Here is a 19,646-nt window from a genome sequence, read left to right as displayed (position 1 = left end):
CATGAACTGCCTGGAAGAACTCTGCCTAGCAACACAGCTTTATCACTCCACCACGCATATGAAGCCAGAGCCCACCGACAAAAATAATGACATAAAAACCAAGCTGGAAATGCTATAGTTTAAGAAAAGCTACAAAAATCGTATCATAGAAGAGAGTGTTTAAAATCGTTTTACATTCAACCAGTAAGTACAAAGGAAACATTAGTCGATATTTTAACCTACAATGAACCAAATATTGTGTCAGCATACACCTTTTTCCTATGTAAAATCACACATTTCCAACAAAAACCTATGTTTGTAAAATTCCACAGAAAATAAGGTAAAACAGTTCGCTCAAGTCTTGGCTTAGCGTATTCCTCAATATAGTAAAAGAGGGCTGGGATTAGTTTGATGACCCTTCAAGTCCTGTATGTAAATATGTTAGGTTTTCTTTATTCTATTTCAGTGACACACACATAGATCCAGAAGGTTATTTCCTTTATTTTTCTCTCTGAGGATTCTGGGTTCTAATTGTGAATATGTGAATATGACAGGACACAGAGCATGAGCTTATAATTTTTATTCACAGGAGATCTAAGTTTGTGCTACTGTGGTCACACTGATCTTTCTACTGGTTCCAAAGATAAATATTGGTGAGGGAGCAGGCCAGGACTGGGATGGGCATTTTTAGTATTAAAAAGGAATTAAATTAGCTAGTTGAATGCAGCATGAACCCAAGTCCTTGACTTGATTAGTAATGAAAAGCACACTGGTAGCAGTGACGGAAGGAATGAATACATAAGGAGTAGTTATTTCCAATCATTTTCTCTGCTCATTTTCATTTATGGAAACTAAATGGGTAATTGCTTCTGTTCCTATCTGCACAATAATTTTGACAACATATTAATATAACATTAACATAGGATGGAAAGTGGGAGTTAAGCAATGATTAACAGATATCCTTCAAATGTATCTACTTTCTTCAGAAGTTAACAAAGGATTTGAACATAAACTCTACCATGTCTCAAATAGCATCATTCAATAGAAAGCATCTGCATGAAAATTATCTCGGGTTATTTTACTAGCACTACATTTATTTCTCTTATTCATTTCTGATGTTTCTTGGGAGGCAAATTTTACTGATAAATATGTAAAGTTGATTATACCTTCTATATCATTTATAATGAGTTGCATTATAACAACATAATAAAATTATATAGAATCCAGAAATACATGAATTGTTGAGGAATGTCAGGTAAGACCATCTTATATGGCCTCCTCTGAACTCTTAAAAAACTAGACAGGTTACAACCAGGAAAGCCTATTTGTTGCTAGAAACTGCCATCAACAATAGCCCAAGCAAGCAAAAAACTGGTCAAGTAAAAATTCTTTTTAAAATATAATTTGAAATACAATTTTTTTTAAAAAGCATCCAAAATATCTACATTGATTAGACAGTAAACATAATTGGTAACTGTCAAGGCCCATACAGAATTAGTATTAAAAAGTTATCAATGAGAGCATGCTCTTTGTTTCGTCAGGATACAGAAGCAAACAGAAGCATATCACTGCAATGCACAGTGAAGAACTGGAACAAAGCTGTGAGCAGCTCTCCAACATAAAGACCAGGGTTGTGATATTCCCGTCAGTCACTGTATTAATACAGGGAAAGCCTACTTAATGAACTGCTGAGAATGGAACAGAGTCACAATGAGAATACATTTTGTGTTTACCAGACTGTAAAATCTGCAATAAGATCCCAGAATCCTCTTAGATGAATAAAAGTTAAAGGAAATAACCTTCTAGACATACAAACTCAGTAGCAAAACAGGGAATAAAATAAATAGTTTCCAAATAAAATTTCTAAAAGACTCATTACTTTGGCAAAAGCCAAAAAAATTGCCTCATCATCGAACAGTGACAAAGTAACACAAACAACTAAAGATAATTTCCTGAAAGACTTGAAACTCTAACAATTTTCTTTTGCAATAATAATAATAAAAAAAAAAGATGAAGGAAAACCTTGGGAAAGGCTGTGATTTTGTACGTTTTATTAACCAAGCAATATAAACTTGAATTATATCACTAAGTTTATTTGCTAGTTACTCATTTCTAAGTGTCTTACACTAATAAAAATAAAATCTCAAGTGTTTTATAAAAGTAACGGGCCTAGAAAAATTGCTGAGGGTATTTTTTAATATCATCTAAGTTGCTTTTTTCATGCCTATGGGGTTAAAGAAATGATATGTAAGTTATTAACTGTAATACAACCAGTGTAATTAGTACCACCAAATTAAAATAATCTTCAAGATATTTTAAATATCCTAAAATGGATGAAAACACCAAAAACTCGTTAAAAACTGATGCTTGGATGGCATAGCATGACCCTTGCTATATGAACTTCTGTTCTCTCTCCATTTCCTCCTGACAGATCATGCTTCTAGAGTGAAATGAATTAAAAACAATTTTCAACTGATTGATAGCTTTTTAAACACAGTGCACCTTGAAGGAAATCATTTACATAAAGTATTTCAAGAGTTACATTGCTAAGTTAAAAATCAAAGTAAATGACCCCAATAAGAGATTCCTGAATCACTAAGTAATTTCAAATAAATGAAAAGAGAATGAAAGGCATTTTTCTCACTGGATGATAGACTCCTGATTAAATCTTCTTCTGACACTAAAGCAGGTCTTGCAGTTCTAACAGCTCTTCATTTCCACTAAGGTCATCATGAAAAGAATGATTATCAGATAAACCCAATCAGAAAAGACTCAAAAGTTTTCAGAGGCTCCATTTCCATACGATTTCTAGGCATCCTGATTGACAGTTTTGTAAAACATAATGATAATTAAACTGACATGAAAATCACTACCCTACATAAATCCTAAAAGCAGTTTATCTAACCTTTTGATCCTTAGAGAACTCAGTCGTCCTAGCACCTGTTCCTACTCACCATCTAATGAACCTTCAAGAACAGATTAACACCCAACTATCACACCCTGTATAGTTTACACACATAATCCATATCCCCACAATATCATTGCTGTGCTCATTACACAGATAATGCTTCTTGCTGGAACTAGTTCACGGCAACTTCAATCTCTTCCCCAGGCATAAGACAAAACTGGATGGATCTTCCAGAAGGAAGCTTTGTGATACTGAGAAAAAAAATTAAAATTTTACTTTTAAACCATAAACCAACTGAATATTTGACATATTAACATAGTGTTAACAATGTTTAGGGCCGGGCGCGGTGGCTCAAGCCTGTAATCCCAGCACTTTGGGAGGCCAAGACGGGCGGATCACGAGGTCAGGAGATCGAGACCATCCTGGCTAACATGGTGAAACCCCGTCTCTACTAAAATATACCAAAAACTAGCCGGGCGAGGTGGCGGGCGCCTGTAGTCCCAGCTACTCGGGAGGCTGAGGCAGGAGAATGGCGTGAACCCGGGAGGCGGAGCTTGCAGTGAGCTGAGATCCGGCCACTGCACTCCAGCCTGGGCGGCAGAGCAAGACTCCGTCTCAAAAAAAAAAAAAAAAAAAAAAAAAAAAAAAAAAAAATGTTTAAATTTCAAGTGTTTCCATTACATCAGGTAGTATTTTAAAGAATGTCAAATCATATACAAAGCATTACCTTATGTGAAATGTGCAATTTATTTTTAAATTATCATTGAAATATGCTGTTAAAAATAAGTTAGCCATATGAGACAACACTCAGTTTTAGATGGTTTTCTCCCAGGTGAACGTGTTCAGACTATGTGTCATGTGTCCATTTATCCCTGTCTAAGGCATAATAGACACACACATACCATCTTTGAGTACCTGCAGCTGCCTCTGGAGAAGTCTTTTCTCCAAGACCAATGGGTTATCTTAGCTTTCAGGATAACCCAAGATCTGGGTTATCTTAGCTTTCAGGATAGTCATGCCAAGACATTCACATGAATTTCCTGTAAGACTCCTGGTTGTGTCACATTTTCTCTCTCAAAAATCCAGAAGGAACTTTTGAATATTTGTGCCATATTAAAGCAAGAAAGGCAAAGATCCAAGTAATATAATAAACAGATCTTATTAAGAAGTTATGATAACATAATGAGCACTATATATAAATGTTTAATTCTTTAACAACTATTTCTTTAAAGTGATACCAAAAAATTTTGCCATATGTTTAGAAAGCTCAGCTTTTATTGCCATTTTCTTTTCAGACATGGGATTTTACTTTATCTTTTTCTATTTCAGACAAATTACTTAGGAGCCACAACTGTTTTGATATTGGAAAATACCTATGTTAACTGCCAAAAGAAAATTAGGTTATCTACTAGATTTTCATGCAAAAAATATTGAGAGAAATAGCCAAGTTCTGCTTCTAAAAAGAAATTACCACTAACCTCATTTCTCTTCCACCTTTTAAAAAAATCTTTAAAATGACAAGGTAATCACAAATTGGAGTTTTAAGGGGCACCTGAGGCTTGTCAGACTAAAGTAGCATATTAACTATACTCATTGTGGCACCATGGAAGCCTCAGTTTTTATCATTTTGATATCCCCTCTAGGGTTTCAATCTTCTCACTTGGAGCTCAATCATGTTCTGTGATGCTCTGTTCCGTCATGAGGATGCCAGAGAATTTCTATTTAAAAAAAATTCAGGTGGGGGGGGAGTGGTATCAGGCACTACTGATTGAGAAGGCATTCCGTGATGATCCCTATTTTCAGTTAAAATGCGCACTTACAGTTTTGGATTTAACACCCTTGCCTTTGCAGTCAGACAGTCATTTAGCTGGAGTCAATCAAGCGTATGATTAGAAATAATAACTCACAAGCAATGAATTCAAAAAGATTAGATCTTTGCCGAAATGCACAAGTACAGCATCCCATTATGCATCCTTTCCTCTCTGGTTTCTAGAGAGCAGACCAAAAAACAAACAAAAAAAAAAAATTCTTTTGCACTCTAAAAGCTTGCTTCACTTAAAATCTGACTAATCATTCTTTTATCTCATGACAAAAAACCTCAGTCAGTTGGAGATATAATCAACACAAAGGGAGGGGTCGCTCGTCTATCTTTTCTTCCCTCCTGTTATGGCAAAAACTGTGTTTTACACTGAATGAATGGGTCAGAGGTTAGACACACCTTGTTTACACAAAATAAGAAAGATAAATAGACTATGGTTAAAACTCAAAAATAATTAATATACAAAACAAGAAAGAATAATTTTGCATTTATAAATTATTCTTCAAATTACATTTCATTTCAAGGTTCTGGTATTATATTTAAGCAGGGGTTTAGAGAGAGAGAAAAACTATGTTTGGATTTACTAAGTATTATATGGAAATCAGTAACCCAAGTTCAATCAAACCTTTCCATGTAGCACCTTTGATCAAGTCAATAGGATTTAATTTCAATAAAGAAGTTGGGAGAATTACAGCAAATTATAAGATTTTATTTTATGTGGTACTTTATCTTTAATCAGAGCACAAATAATTCACGGTCAACTGTGCTAATAATGGGTAGAATGATTCCAAAGGGGAAAAGATTGACAAAAATGATAAATATTTTGCTTTAGAATATAATGTAGAGGGGATGGGTTGATTTGCCTTCCCAGCTATGCTTGGTTTAGGCTGCACTACCGCAGCACACACTGATGACACTAACATAATTCATACAAATGATGATAGCAGAGAGCAGCCTGGGACTTGAAAAATTTCTGCAGATAAATCCCAAGGCTGAATAAACCACATGTGGGTAACTGAGAGCTGATGCAGTATAGGAAGTGTACATGAATAAAGTCCATGCACGCTCTTTTAAAAACATAAGTAAATAAATAAAAATAAAATTCCAGAGCTTCTCGTGTGTGTGTATTCTAGACAAAGGAAGAAAGAAAAGAGCCACATTTCAGTTGCCAGTAGAAAGTATCCCGTTAATTATAACAAGTATCTGAACAGTAGCTACATCTGGGCAGTTAGCTTCATCAGTAAATACTCATTACAAGTTGTAATCTTACAAAATTACACCGTGAGAACTTTTAGGAACCAATCCTTTTTATTCAACAAACAAAAATCACATTTTTATAAATCCAAATATTAATTTGAATGAGTTCAGGTCCTTTTGATTACATCTGAAAATAGCCAAACCTAACATTTCATTTTCTTCCAGGAGCCAATCAGGGGATCAGTTTCTACTCCTTTGCCTGACCGTTATGTCTAAGGGCAGAGAGCACATCAGTAGTTTTGTGGAGGAAACTCAGATCCACCCTTTACTTACATTTATGGAAGGATCACCAAGAACCAAATCTAAAGGCTTTTGCCCACTGCGTATCTTCAGCTTTAACACAGAAAATATTAACCCTAATTCAGCAGATACCACTACTCTTATCCTACCTTACCATGAAATTTTAATCCATAAAAAAACTAAACATTACACATACATACACGTGCACATGCACACACACACACACACACACACACAGAGAGAGAGAGACAGAGAGAGAGAGAGAGTCAGAGAGAGAGAGAGAGAGAGAGAACCACAGGGTCTCCAAATACAGGAGAAAATGGAACTAGAACAGTATCTCCTACTCACTCAACCATTAATTCTAGGAACATTCATTCTGTACCAACCAGATGCTAGTCACTGTTCTAGAAACCTGGAGAGACATCAAAATTGATAGAATAGATTTCTGCCTGTTCGGGGGAAGTTTGCTTTCTAATCAGAGAAGCAGGTAAAAGAGATATACCTAATGTAAATGACGAGTTGATGGGTGCAGCACACCAACATGGCACATGTATACATATGTAACAAACCTGCACGTTGTGCACATGTACCCTAGAACTTAAAGTATAATAATAATAATAAAAAAAAGAGTCACCGCCAGCACCACTACCCAATGCTCACAACAGCTTTCCCCGCCGCCATTATCTGCAATTTCAGACATGACAATGAAGCGGGAAAGGAAGTAAAATAGGAAGAAAAGAAAATGCATATTGAGAGGCAAGTTTGCCTGAAGAGTTTGCACTTGTTCAAAAATAAATAGGAAGAACTGATAATTATTAATGAAATAAGTACTATTCTTCTTTTCTACCTTCTAGTGGGAGAACTGTGAGATGGGCAATGCAGGATGTGGACTGAATGCTCTGTTGGGGCTAGAGTGAAATTCAAATAGAAGTGGAAACAAAATATAGTTTAAATTTTTGCCTGACAGGAGGGCATCCACTTAAAGTAAGTGGACCTATAAAAAACTCAGATTCAAAAATCATGCATTTCAAGCTGGGCACAGTGGTGTGTACCTACTATAACAGCTACTCAGGAAGCTGAGGTGGGGAAGACTGCTAGAAGCCCAGGAACAGGAGACCATCCTGGACAACATAGCAAGACCCCGTCTCTGTTTAAAAAAAAAAAAAAAAAAAAACATGAATTTCAAGAAAAAAAAAAAAAGACCCAGCACACAACCTACAATCTTTCATTCATTCATTACACACAGATTTTCTGAGCTCCTACTATGTACCACGCCACGCCCATTCTTGGTACAATATCTTTATGTGCATAGTATACATGCAATCCAAAATATTCTGCCTGATCAGAAATTCTCCTCTGTTTCTTTTGAACAAGTAAGGCCAATGAAGAAATATTTGAGGCTTTCAGTGCTAATTTGATAATAAAATCTTGATGTATTTCAGTACTTGATAATAGTAAAAAAATGTGTGAGCATGAAATTCATTTTAAACCAAATTCATTATATGAACTTGTGACATTCTCATGCACTGGGTTTTTTTCTTCTATTTCCAAACACTAATTGACAGCACTTGAAAACAGTGATTCAGCTTCCGCATGTCATATGATTCCCAGGGACTGTTGCTATATTCCTCAGGCCAGTAGACTGACAAATCAAAAGATAAGAAGTACCTCTCAGCTTGAATCAACTGAAATGTGTCAGAAAATACATTTGGCATAATCTTCAGAAATGTCAGATTTGGCGATGACAGGATAGGCACAGTCTTCCTGACAGTTTTAGCACACCAAAGTTTCAGAGTCCAGGTTAGAATGAGAAGGAAAATAACCACTTTTGTCTGCTATTTTGGAGAAAACTTATACAAAACAAGAGGAAATGTATGACATGCCACTTGAGTCTCTGACTAAGATGTTATAAAATGCCTGACTACCTAATTAATGAAATACACAACTTGGGAAAATGTCCACTAAGATTAAAAAGGAATGAGGTATCTTTTCATATTTTTGCTTAGAAAACCCCATCCTAACTCCTTCTCAAGGGATATGCCCAGAATTATTCCTCTTCATATTCCCAATGTGCCCATGCCAGTTGTGTACTCGTGGTGTTTTTTTTTGTTTTTCTTTTTGAGACGGAGTCTTGCACTGTCGCCCAGGCTGGAGTGCAGTGGCGAGATCTCTGCTCACTGCAAGCTCTGCCTCCCGGGTTCATGCCATTCTCCTGCCTCAGCCTCCCAAGTAGCTGGGACTACAGGCGCCTGCCACCACACCCGGCTAATTTTTTTTATATTTTTAGTAGAGATGGGGTTTCACCGTGTTAGCCAGGATGGTCTTGATCTCCTGACCTTATGATCCGCCTGCCTCGGCCTCCCAAAGTGCTGGGATTACAGGTGTGAGCCACCGTACCTGGCCAGCTGTGTACTCCTATAAATGTGTGTCTCATGAGTGAAGTAACCAACAGCACTGAAACTGTTGAGAAACCAAAATTTAGCTGAATATATTACATAGCATACCTCCACTTGACCTTGCATGTCATCCATGCAAGCCTTGACAAATAAATTTTTTAAAAAATCAAAGCAAATTAAAATACAAGAAAGTGAATTCTAATCTAAATCATGTTCCTTTCTGAATTCTACATCAGCTGTTTTTTGTTTGTTTTTTTTTTTTTTTTTTTAAAGACAGACTCTCGCTGTGTCACCCAGGTTTGAGTGCAGCGGCCTGATCTCAGCTCACTGCAACCTCCACCTCCTGAGTTCAAGCGATTCTCCTGCCTCAGCCTCCCAAGTAGCTGGGACTACAGGCACGTGCCACCATGCCTGGCTAATTTTTACATTTTTTTAGTAGAGACGGGGTTTCACCATGTTGGTCAGGCTGGTGGTCTCGAACTCCTGGTCTTGTGATCCACCTGCCTCAGCCTCCCAAAAATGCTGGGATTACAGGCATAAGCCACCGTGCCTGGCCTATCAGCTAGACTTTCTTCTGTCTTTCAGTAGCATCACCATCCTTAGCACCCCCCCACACAATCATATTCTTTACTAATCATGAATTACAAAAAAAAAAAAAAAACAGCTTACTCGTTTATCTAAGAGACAGTACACAGAGCCAAGACCTATGTTTCTACCTCTGGCTACAAAACTGTGACTCCCCCAATTTCCCATTTGTAAATAGATCTCCAAAAGAAATCAGCCCGAGGGCACTAAAAGGCTACAGATCTCCGCAGAAGCACTGTAGGCTGACAATAGCACACCTCAATGACCTTCTCAGATAGGAGATACAGAGTGCCTTATTCAGACACTTCCTTCCAAGCCCTCTAACAACTCCAGCTCTGTCAACCTTCATCTGATTTTCATTTATAAATGAAGTTGCACAAATTTGCAACAATAAAGAATATTGACAAAATCTTTGTTAACATTTGGCATTTCTCATTTTCTAAAAAACAAAAACAAGATTCCCATTTGGGCAACTCCTAATTGTGCTGGCCACGTTTCATTTACTTTCACCACCAATTCAGCAGCAATCTGTCAATATTTGTACCGTAAATTACCAAATACTCTAAATTACTTATTTCAAACTGATTGTACATTTACATATTTATGAACATTATACACAGAAAGTTAAAAATCATTTCTCTATTGCCTAAGTCTATACAGTCTCCCAATGAGAGAAGTACCAAGTCAACTAAAAGAGATGGTTAAAAAATACATTTTTTTCTGACTTAATAATGGGTTCTGTATTTTCAGTATTGCTTCCTTTTCAAGAGAGCAAAGTCAAATTGTTTTTCACTATATTTGGCAAATGCAACATAATATAAGAAAACACTGCAAAAGACCCTTATTCGATGTATTCCAAGAGTTTCAGGAAATATACTCTTTAGTGAATATTTCTTAAGTATGAACTAAGTGCCCCCTACCATGCATAATTAAGAAAACAGGGTGGGGTAAAAGTTGAAAAGCCCCTCCTACTAACTTACAGACTAAAGGGAAAAAATACAGGCAAAAAATTACAATATAAAATAATTACTACAACAATGGAGTTTTATATGTAAAACTTTAGGTGCAAAGAAGCAGGAATAACTAATGTGACCTGAGAATTGAAGAATAAACAGGAACCAATAAGGTGGAGCAGAGGAGTAAGAAAAATCCATATTTGGATCATCATGTGTAAGAGCGTGAGAAAGAATGGAACATTAGGGAAGGGAAAGTAATTTGTTATGTCTAGAAAATAGTGGGCAGGAGGACAATGGTAAATATTAATATCAGAAGATGGGGCTAGAAGGTAAAGAACTGTCCTTTAGGAAATGTGTAACAATCCAAGAATTTTAAGCAAAAGAAAGATGTGATCAGATTCACACTTCTGAAAGGTAACTGTGGCAGACAGGCCTGGCAGAAGATTAACTTTAGCAGAAACATCTAGGAGAAAACAGATTGGGGCTGGAGTAAGGGAAGACAAAGAAACACAAAGAAGCTATCAGACAGGCCCAGGGCTGGAAAGCCAGCTTCTGCTTCCAGCCCTAAGCACTGGCAAGGATCCTTGGAACAGGAAGCAGCACTGGGCCACTCTCTGCCTAGAAGTGGTCATTCTTCACAGTAGGGATGGGTACCTGCTTGAAGGGCAAAAGAAAAATAAATGCCAAGACTTTCAATTTTAGTCTCTCAACCAAAAGGATCCCCCTAAAACAATGTGGCCTACTTAAGGTCCGGTTAACAAAATTTCATATCTGATTATATGAGGGAAGCCATGGAACACAAAGCTGTAGGAAATGCATTTTGAGACAGGCAAATCCTGAATCCATCCCCTAGCTCCACCCCTCTGAGGCGGCTGATCATGAGAGAGCTACTTTCCAATCTATTTTTTTTTTTTTTTTTTTTTTTGAGACGGAGCCTCGCTCTGTCGCCGGGGCTGGAGCACAGTGGCCGGATCTCAGCTCACTGCAAGCTCCGCCTCCCGGGTTTACGCCATTCTCCTGCCTCAGCCTCCTGTGTAGCTGGGACTACAGGCGCCCGCCACCTCGCCCGGCTAGTTTTTTTTTTTTGTATTTTTTTAGTAGAGACGGGGTTTCACCGTGTTCGCCAGGATGGTCTCGATCTCCTGACCTCGTGATCCGCCCGTCTTGGCCTCCCAAAGTGCTGGGATTACAGGCTTGAGCCACCGCGCCCGGCCTCCAATCTATTCTTATGTGTAAATGGGACTAATACCTAATTCACCAGTTTATTATGAGGATTAAATGAGCATTAAACTAAAAAACCTGTAATTATTATCACCATCACTATTAAATAACGATGGATAAAATAATGGGGGATAAAAAAGAGGAAGGAGGCCGGGCGCGGTGGCTCAAGCCTGTAATCCCAGCACTTTGGGAGGCCGAGACGGGCGGATCACGAGGTCAGGAGATCAAGACCATCCTGGCTAACACAGTGAAACCCCGTCTCTACTAAAAATACAAAAACTTAGCTGGGCGAGGTGGCAGGCACCTGTAGTCCCAGCTACTCGAGAGGCTGAGGCAGGAGAATGGCGTAAATCCGGGAGGCGGAGCTTGCAGTGAGCTGAGATCCGGCCACTGCACTCCAGCCTGGGTGACAGAGCCAGACTCCGTCTCAAAAAAAAAAAAAAAACAGAGGAAGGAAAAGAGGATGTCACAGGTACTATTTTGGAAGATTTTAGTTGCTATTAACATAGAAGAAACAAGATGTGAGTTTGGTTTTGGATGAGCTGTCTTTTAAGGTGAAAAGAGATGGGTGTTGAAAACAGAGGCATTTAAATAGGAGGTAATATTGTCCTCCTCTACTTGACTTTGCCTTGATTTGATCATTTTCAGAACTGTAATGTAACCCTGTATAATTCTACTACTTTTTAACTGAATGCCATGGCTGCCTTAAAAAAAAAAGACTCAGTTTTATAGGTTATTCCCCCTGGCAAGTAGGTGATCAAGTATTTACCAATTTGACAAGTCTAAATATGGGACCTACTAGAGGGAGGGAACGTCTTCCTCTTAATTCTTTTTTCTATCCTGCTGCCTAGAAGGTAAGTCTGATGTCTGGAGCCCTAGCAGCCATCGTGAGCCATAAGGACATAAACTACATCCTAAGGAATGGAAGAGTAGTGGGATTATCAACTGCTTTGTTACCCTAGCTGCACAGAATCACCCAGGAAGCTTTTAATAAAATACCCATGTCTCACCCTCAAATATCCTAACTGAACTGCTGGGTTGGGGTCAACATATGGATATTTGAGTATAGGTATTAAAACCTTTCCAGGTGAACAAAAATATTAAACTACGGTTGAAAAATCATTGATTTAGACACATCATTATCATCTTATATTATTTAGTATCTTATTCTATCAAGACTTCTGCTAGAATGGCATAACTAGTACTAAAACGGTAATAATGGCTACCACTTACTGAATATTTCCATTATGCTACTATGCTAAACTCCTTGCAAATCAGTTTACCTACATTCTGTAAGTCAAGCCTTGTAACAACATCCTGATGTCAATATTATGATTTTCATTTTACTCCTTAGAAAATTCAGGTGGATTGAGTTTGAGTAATAGACTTGGAGTCTCAGAATTGAATACTCACAAGTATTGAAGCCCAGAACTGACTAAATGCAAGGCAGTCCTAACCATCACACAGTACTGCCTCCCCAGATGGGTTTTACTTCCTTTTATTTCATCTAGAGGTACCAGTGAAGACGCTAATGAGCAGGGAGACGGTGAGGCAAGGAGAAGAAAGAGGACACGCAATAGTTGAGATCCATCTCTCTGAATAATCAGTAGTTAATCTGACTTCTTAGTAATACTGAGTTTGCATTTGTTTTCATGTAAATTTATTTCTGATCTAGGTCCAGAAATATACCAAATACAGATTAAATTCCAATATATGAGTAGAAGCACCAAATCCTTACCTATTTTCAGCTTCCTGGGTTATAAATTTAAATAAATCATGTGAAATACATAGAAAAACTCTTTCCTAATGTTTAATGATAATTTATAGCCCTAGAACATTTGTAAATTTAACAGCCCATCAAAGTGTCTGAGAGCATACCAGTTCTAAGGACTCATTAAGTGACATTAAACATAACTTTCCATGAAGAACTGTACAGCATGAATGGGTGGGCAGGCTGGTGAACAGCCATCACTACAATAATTTATTGTTTGTAATTTTTGCCTTATTACTTCCAAAAACATTTTTTAAAAGAGGAGGGGGACAGTCCAAAAAAAAAAAAAAACAGAACAAAAAAACTACCACTTTGCCAGTACTATAAATCACAAAGGCAGAAAGAGCTTTTATGATCCTAAGGATGTGCTAATTCTTTTTCCAGTCACCCAAGAAATGACAAGAAAGAAGTTTTGTGGTAAAGCTTATAGGATTTTAAAAATTCATTTCTTTAAACAGGGCTGTATTGTTTCTAAGTCATCTCCTCCCCAAATTCCAAAGATTATCAGTAAAATGAAACTAAAGAAAGGTAGAATTTTTTTTCCAATACATAAGTGGGAGAGTCGCCTACTTCATCCAATTCACATTCTTAAAATAGAATTTCTTTTGCTCTAGAAATATGCAGAGTTAAGACCCAAAATAGGCCTTAATCTAGTATATCTGGATTTTACAATATCACCCTAATTTTGTCAGGGCATTCATTCTACCTTAATAAGTAATAAGTAAAATTGGGACACTAACAATCTGTAATTAAAAGGTAATATTAACTCAAGGCAAAAGTGACCCACAGACTAAGTTATAATGACAAAAGTCAGTGACTGAAGTTTAGCCTTCCCACCTGCATTAGAAACATCCTTCACACGTTTTCTTTAAAACAGCCCAATCAGACAGTGAGGAACATTACACAACCTTCACGGTTTTCATTCTTTCACTACATGATGGCAGATATAATAGAATTCAAAAGTTTTAACTATCAGTGTATTAAGCATAATGTAATAATTATGCTGATGGCACAATTTTTACTATAAAGCAGATCACTTATTTGATTCAGGCTTAGCCTAAAAGATTGTTTTTTTCCTCTTTTCCTAGACATGTGGTCCAGCACAGGTGTCTACATTCCTTTGCCAAATCCTGGTTATCACTTTGACTAATTTTGTTGACTAAAAATATTCTCTCCATAAACTTCAACAACTTGGTAGTGAATATCTGCAGCAGAAATAGTCTTCCTATATAAACGTCAAGTCATGGATTAACTCCACCTCAAAAGAGCAGCCATTTTGAAAAGGAACCCATCAAAATCACAAATACCCTTAGCTAATTCCCGTTAGTGTTTTTACACTAAGTGACAACATATATAATAGTCCCAACAAAACTAGTGTCTGCTATATTTGAGGCATTCGTTGTTTACCTTTAAAACCTCCTTTCTGAACAACATTATTTAAGAGAAAAAATACAGTTTTCACAAGGATTATATTTTACATATAAATTTTCATTTACCAACTACTTAATACAATTTCAGCCAAACAAAAATAGCTTCAGTAATTTTTATTGGGTTAATTTTAACATTCCTGTAGCTTTCTGTGTTTTTATCCAGCATGCATGCACAATGCTGGCCCTAATGCAATTCAAAATGTGAACATGTAAATATGTTTGAGAGATTTATTAATTGAAAGTAGAGGACACTCATCAAAATAACTTCCAAACTTTTGCTGTAGCAACTAATTTTTGAAATACTATGCAGAGCTAATAAAAAAGGAATCTTTTAAAAATTATTATTTCTGAATGGCCATTTGTTTGACTCAACTGAGAAAATTTAGTTGGCTGTTTTGACATTAGGTGCTCAGCTGGTATACACTCTAATTTCACAGGTGAGGTTTTTGAGATTGTCTATGCATTATTATATGTAGCTACCACCATTAAGTTAGAAAGAATTATTATTGAGTTCACAATTACCAATTTCTCCCAACATATATGTACAAAGCAGAACAAAGAAAAATGAAAAAAAAAATCGCCATCAGGCAGCATGCCTTGTTGATTCTTTCCCCATCACTAATAACAATTTATATAAACTACAAAACATGTTATAATTTGAAGCAATTTATTCACATCTAAAATTATTACTCTAATTCCTCATTAATTGGTGTTAAGTAAGAATTACCAGATTATTCCAAAGCTAATATTGCATAATAGCAAGCAGAAACAGGTTGAGCAGTCATCTAAAATTAGCTTATTCAGTGTAAAATAAAGATTGAATGTTAAGGTATAAAATTATTCTAAATCCCCAAACACACCAGAACCAATTGTGAAATTAAATGTGACACTTTCCATAATTCAAACTACAGTACTTGATTTTCGTCTTTCTCCTCAGCTACCCCTAAATTAAATTAGTCCTATTGATTATAATTCAGAAATCCCTGTCTTGTTACTATGATTTTCAAATTTTAATGAAATGTACAATGTAGTTGAACATAGTTAAGTTGGTTTCCTAAAATTACAATATAGGAGATTAAGTATAGGCTCAACAAATATCCTCAGTACTATAGCTCCAGACACAGTGAAAGCCAATTCCTTTGCTTGCTTATGACAACTGATAAATTCATGCATTACAAACATGTTTTCAAGTCTGTCATGACAGATGATCACTCACTGAAATAAGATCTTATGGACTGATTATCAGTGTTATTTAATGAGGCACTGGCTGCACATAGGTACTGGAGCGAAATAGAAGTCCTAGTCCAATTAAAATGTGGTACTGTGTACAAATGGTTGTTAATAGCTTTAGTAAATGCAGAACCACCAAATTGAAATTCACAAGTCATCATCCTAGCAAACAGAATAGTACACAATATGTTTTCTTTTCTTTCTTTTTTTTTTTTTTTTTTTTTTTTTGAGACAAGTTCTCGCTCTGGCTCTGTCACCCAGAGTGGAGTAGCACAGTCATAGCTCACTGTAACCTCAAACTCCTGGGCTCAAAGGATCTTCCCTCCCTCAGCCTCCCAAGTAGCTAGGACTATAGTTACACACCACCACACCTAGCTAATTAATTTAAAAAAAAATTCTTTTAGAGATGGGATATCTCTATGTTGCCCAGGATGGTCTCAAACTCCTGGCCTCCAGCACTCCTCCCACCTCACTTCCCAAATCCCTGGGATTGCAAGCATGAGCCACCATGCCCAGCTACATTTTCTGTAAATTGCTAATGAGAATAAAACATCTATGCTGTAGACAGCAGCCTTATTGAACCTAGAGCCCATACTGGGTCCTTTGCCTTAATAAAACATAACTCTGGTATTACATATATAATTAACAGCCTCAAAGAACATGTTTGTTTATTAAACTCAAGACTGTTTCAGCATTACCTGCAGTATACTTAGATTTAAGTTTGATTTTGATTTTTTTTAACTTAAGTGAAAAGTATTTCTTTCTTATCAGCATTTCTTTGACATTCACAGTTGGTGGTGCCCTGAGCAAAAATGAATGGATCCTAGACCACCCCAGACCATTCCTCCTTCCTCCCTAAACCAAAGCTGTGGAACTAACTCTCAAGCTGTCTTATTTGTAAACAGTGGCTGTATTCATGGCTAATATTGTTAAGATTTTCAATACAGTATTACCAAATATAATGATTCCTTAACAGGAACTGTTCATTAAGTGTTGCTTTCTTTCTATTAAAAAATAGGTATGTGCTACCTTTTCAATCATCTTCTCATAATATTTGAGTGATTTATTTCCATTTTGAATCTTCCTGCTTGTTAACTTTGGTGAAATTAATATACTATTACTAAAGAAGCACACTAGAGTAACTGGATGAATGACTTGAGCTCCCAGCTCTCTTCATCCCAACAAATGGGGATGAAACATTCATTTTCTTCACATAGATATAACACATGTTATCAGCCACTTTCCCACGTGAGGAATTGTTACTGAGGGAGCGCTGAGCATACAAATTCCTATATCAGAACTACCTTCTTTCTCAACACAATGCAAGCCAAGGCTTCATTAACTACTGCCTGGTCATTTATAACACACACCAAAAATAAATGAGGATGCTTTTTAAGATGAGAATACAATAATGTTTAAAGAGTATTAAGCCACATCAGATGCAGTGGCACATGCCTGTAGTCCCAGCTATTCAGGAGGCTGAGGCCGGAGGATTGCTTGAGCCCAGGTATTCGAGGTTGCAGTGAGCTATGATTGTGCCATTGTACTCCAACCTGGTTGACAGATCAAGACCCCATCTCAAAAAAAAAAAAAAAAAAAGGAGGAAGAGGAGGGAAGAGAAGTATTAAGCCATTGTCATCAGCTGTAAATATACTTAAATATATTTAAGTGTAATCTTTCATTTGTTGAATCATGTATTTTATATTTGATGAATTTCCATTTCAATTACCACAATGATGTTTACACAAGCTGCAAACATTTGTTTTTACTAGAAGAGACTAAGTCCTATTCATTAGCACTGCTCACTGTCAATTATGAAATACATTTATTATCTCCATCAGAGCTATACGATACTTAGTTTCAAAATACATGTCATTACTCAATGAGAATGAATTAAAATAAAGCATCAAGATCAACTAGGCTAGATCCATAGTAATATATCATTCAAATAATAAAAATTAATGCTTGTTAATATTTTACTGCATGCCATGCACAGTACTAAGCACTTCACGTGTAATAACTCAATGGCATCCATAAAATAACACTTTGAGGTAGGTACTGTTATCATATCTATTTTACAGATAGGAATAATAATGCACCAAGAAGCTAAAGAACTTGCCTAAGACTACACAGCTAGTGGAACATAATTGCTTCTAGAGCTTATGCTCTAAAATCTAAAATAAGTCAGTTATGTCATGATGCCTCTAAAGAAGTCTCATATGAATCAAATGCTCTATATTACCAGCACCTGGAGAACTTTAATTTTAAAAATAAATAGGCTTATTAAGTTACACATATTGTAATACTTTAGATAGTTCCTGTTAGACATAGGCTAAAAATATATTACAGCATATAAAATGAAACTCAAAACAAAAAGTACCTAGAATAAATATTTTGCTCCACTTTCCCCAATCCATTCATTATGAAAAATTTGCCACTAAGGATATAGAACATTGGAAATGGTTTTTTTGTTACTGTTTCCTATTTAGACTATAAGCTAGACATAGTCTAGAAAAGTAGTTAATCTATACATTATCGAAAATACCACAGCATATTGTACCGGGGAACCTGTGATAAATACTAAATATTACATTGACAATGAGTAATGGTGGCTGAAAGCAAAACTACAATGTAACTCAAAGATGAAATATGAAGCCAAAATAAAATGGATGTGAGTCCCATGCAAGCTGTCCCTTAGTCTTCTGAAGGCTGTGTAAAGAGAAAGCCTTATTTAGGACAAAGAAAGGTAGTATTTTTGAGGTCTGGGGAAGATGCTGACATCACTTCTGATTATTATTACAATACTAAAAACAAGTCATATAAGGAGACAAAAAAGAAAGGATGGACAAACTATCTCATATAATCATTGTATTTTCTGCAAATACAGAAAATAAATGGTAAGGGGGCTATTTTATCTGAAACTGTAGTTTATTTGGCATCCTAAGTGATTTTCCTAAAGTGTCATTCATTTGTCTCTAGTGAAAGGAAGGAAAGAATGTTCAAAGGTAGAACCTTCGAACTGCCATTATATTGTTTAAAAATTACTACGCACATGTATCACCTATTATTTTAATAAAACTAACATTTTAAGTGTCAGTCTACACACACAAAAAATTAAGCAAATCCAATTTAAAGTTAGTTATTTAAAATATTAATAAACGATTACTAAATGATTCTGAATATTCTACATTTAAAACAATTACCCAAGGAGAAAAATATGAAACTGTATTGAAAAAATACATTAAGCCCTGTCCTTTCCATATATATGTTAATGGAATACAAACACGCACACACACACACATTGCATTTTGGGGGCAGTCAAACTACTCTGTATGATACTATAATAATGGAATAAATGTCATCATAGATTTATCCAAACCCATACAATGTACACCATGAGTGAAACCTAATGTAAACTGTAGACTTTGGGTGACAATGATATATCAATGTAGGTTCATCAATTGTAACAAACGTATCACTCTGGTGGGGGATGTTCATAATGGGAGAAGTTGTGCACCTGTGGCAGCAGGGAGTATATGGGAAATCTCTGTACCTTCTGTTCAATTTTGCTGCAAATCCAAAAATGCTCAAAACCAAGTTTGTTCAACCTGTGGCCCACAATGGCTCTGAGTACAGTCCAACACAAATCTGTAAACTTTCTTAAAACATTATGAGATATGGCCAGGCACGGTGGCTCATGCCTGTAATCCCAGCACTTTGGGAGGCTGAGGCGGGCAAATCATTTGAGGTGAGGAGTTTGAGAACAGCCTGGCCAACATGGTGACACCCCGTTCCGACTAAAAATAGAAAAATTAGCCGGGCATGGAGGCACACACCTGTAATCCCAGCTACTA

At 36.5% G+C, this 19,646-nt stretch overlaps 1 protein-coding gene across 2 annotated transcripts in view; it reads right to left on the bottom strand.

Moving 5' to 3' along the window:
- The window catches only part of LOC105471088 (ephrin A5), a 296,118-nt gene that overhangs the window by 234,051 nt on the left and 42,421 nt on the right, over nucleotides 1-19,646 (bottom strand). The gene's annotated exons all lie outside the window — the stretch shown is intronic.

The sequence above is a fragment of the Macaca nemestrina genome, chromosome 6, assembly GCF_043159975.1.
Source record: "Macaca nemestrina isolate mMacNem1 chromosome 6, mMacNem.hap1, whole genome shotgun sequence".
NCBI lineage: Eukaryota > Metazoa > Chordata > Mammalia > Primates > Cercopithecidae > Macaca > Macaca nemestrina.
The sequence above is the reverse complement of the archived record's forward strand: the minus strand, read 5'-3'. Positions and strand labels throughout refer to the sequence as shown.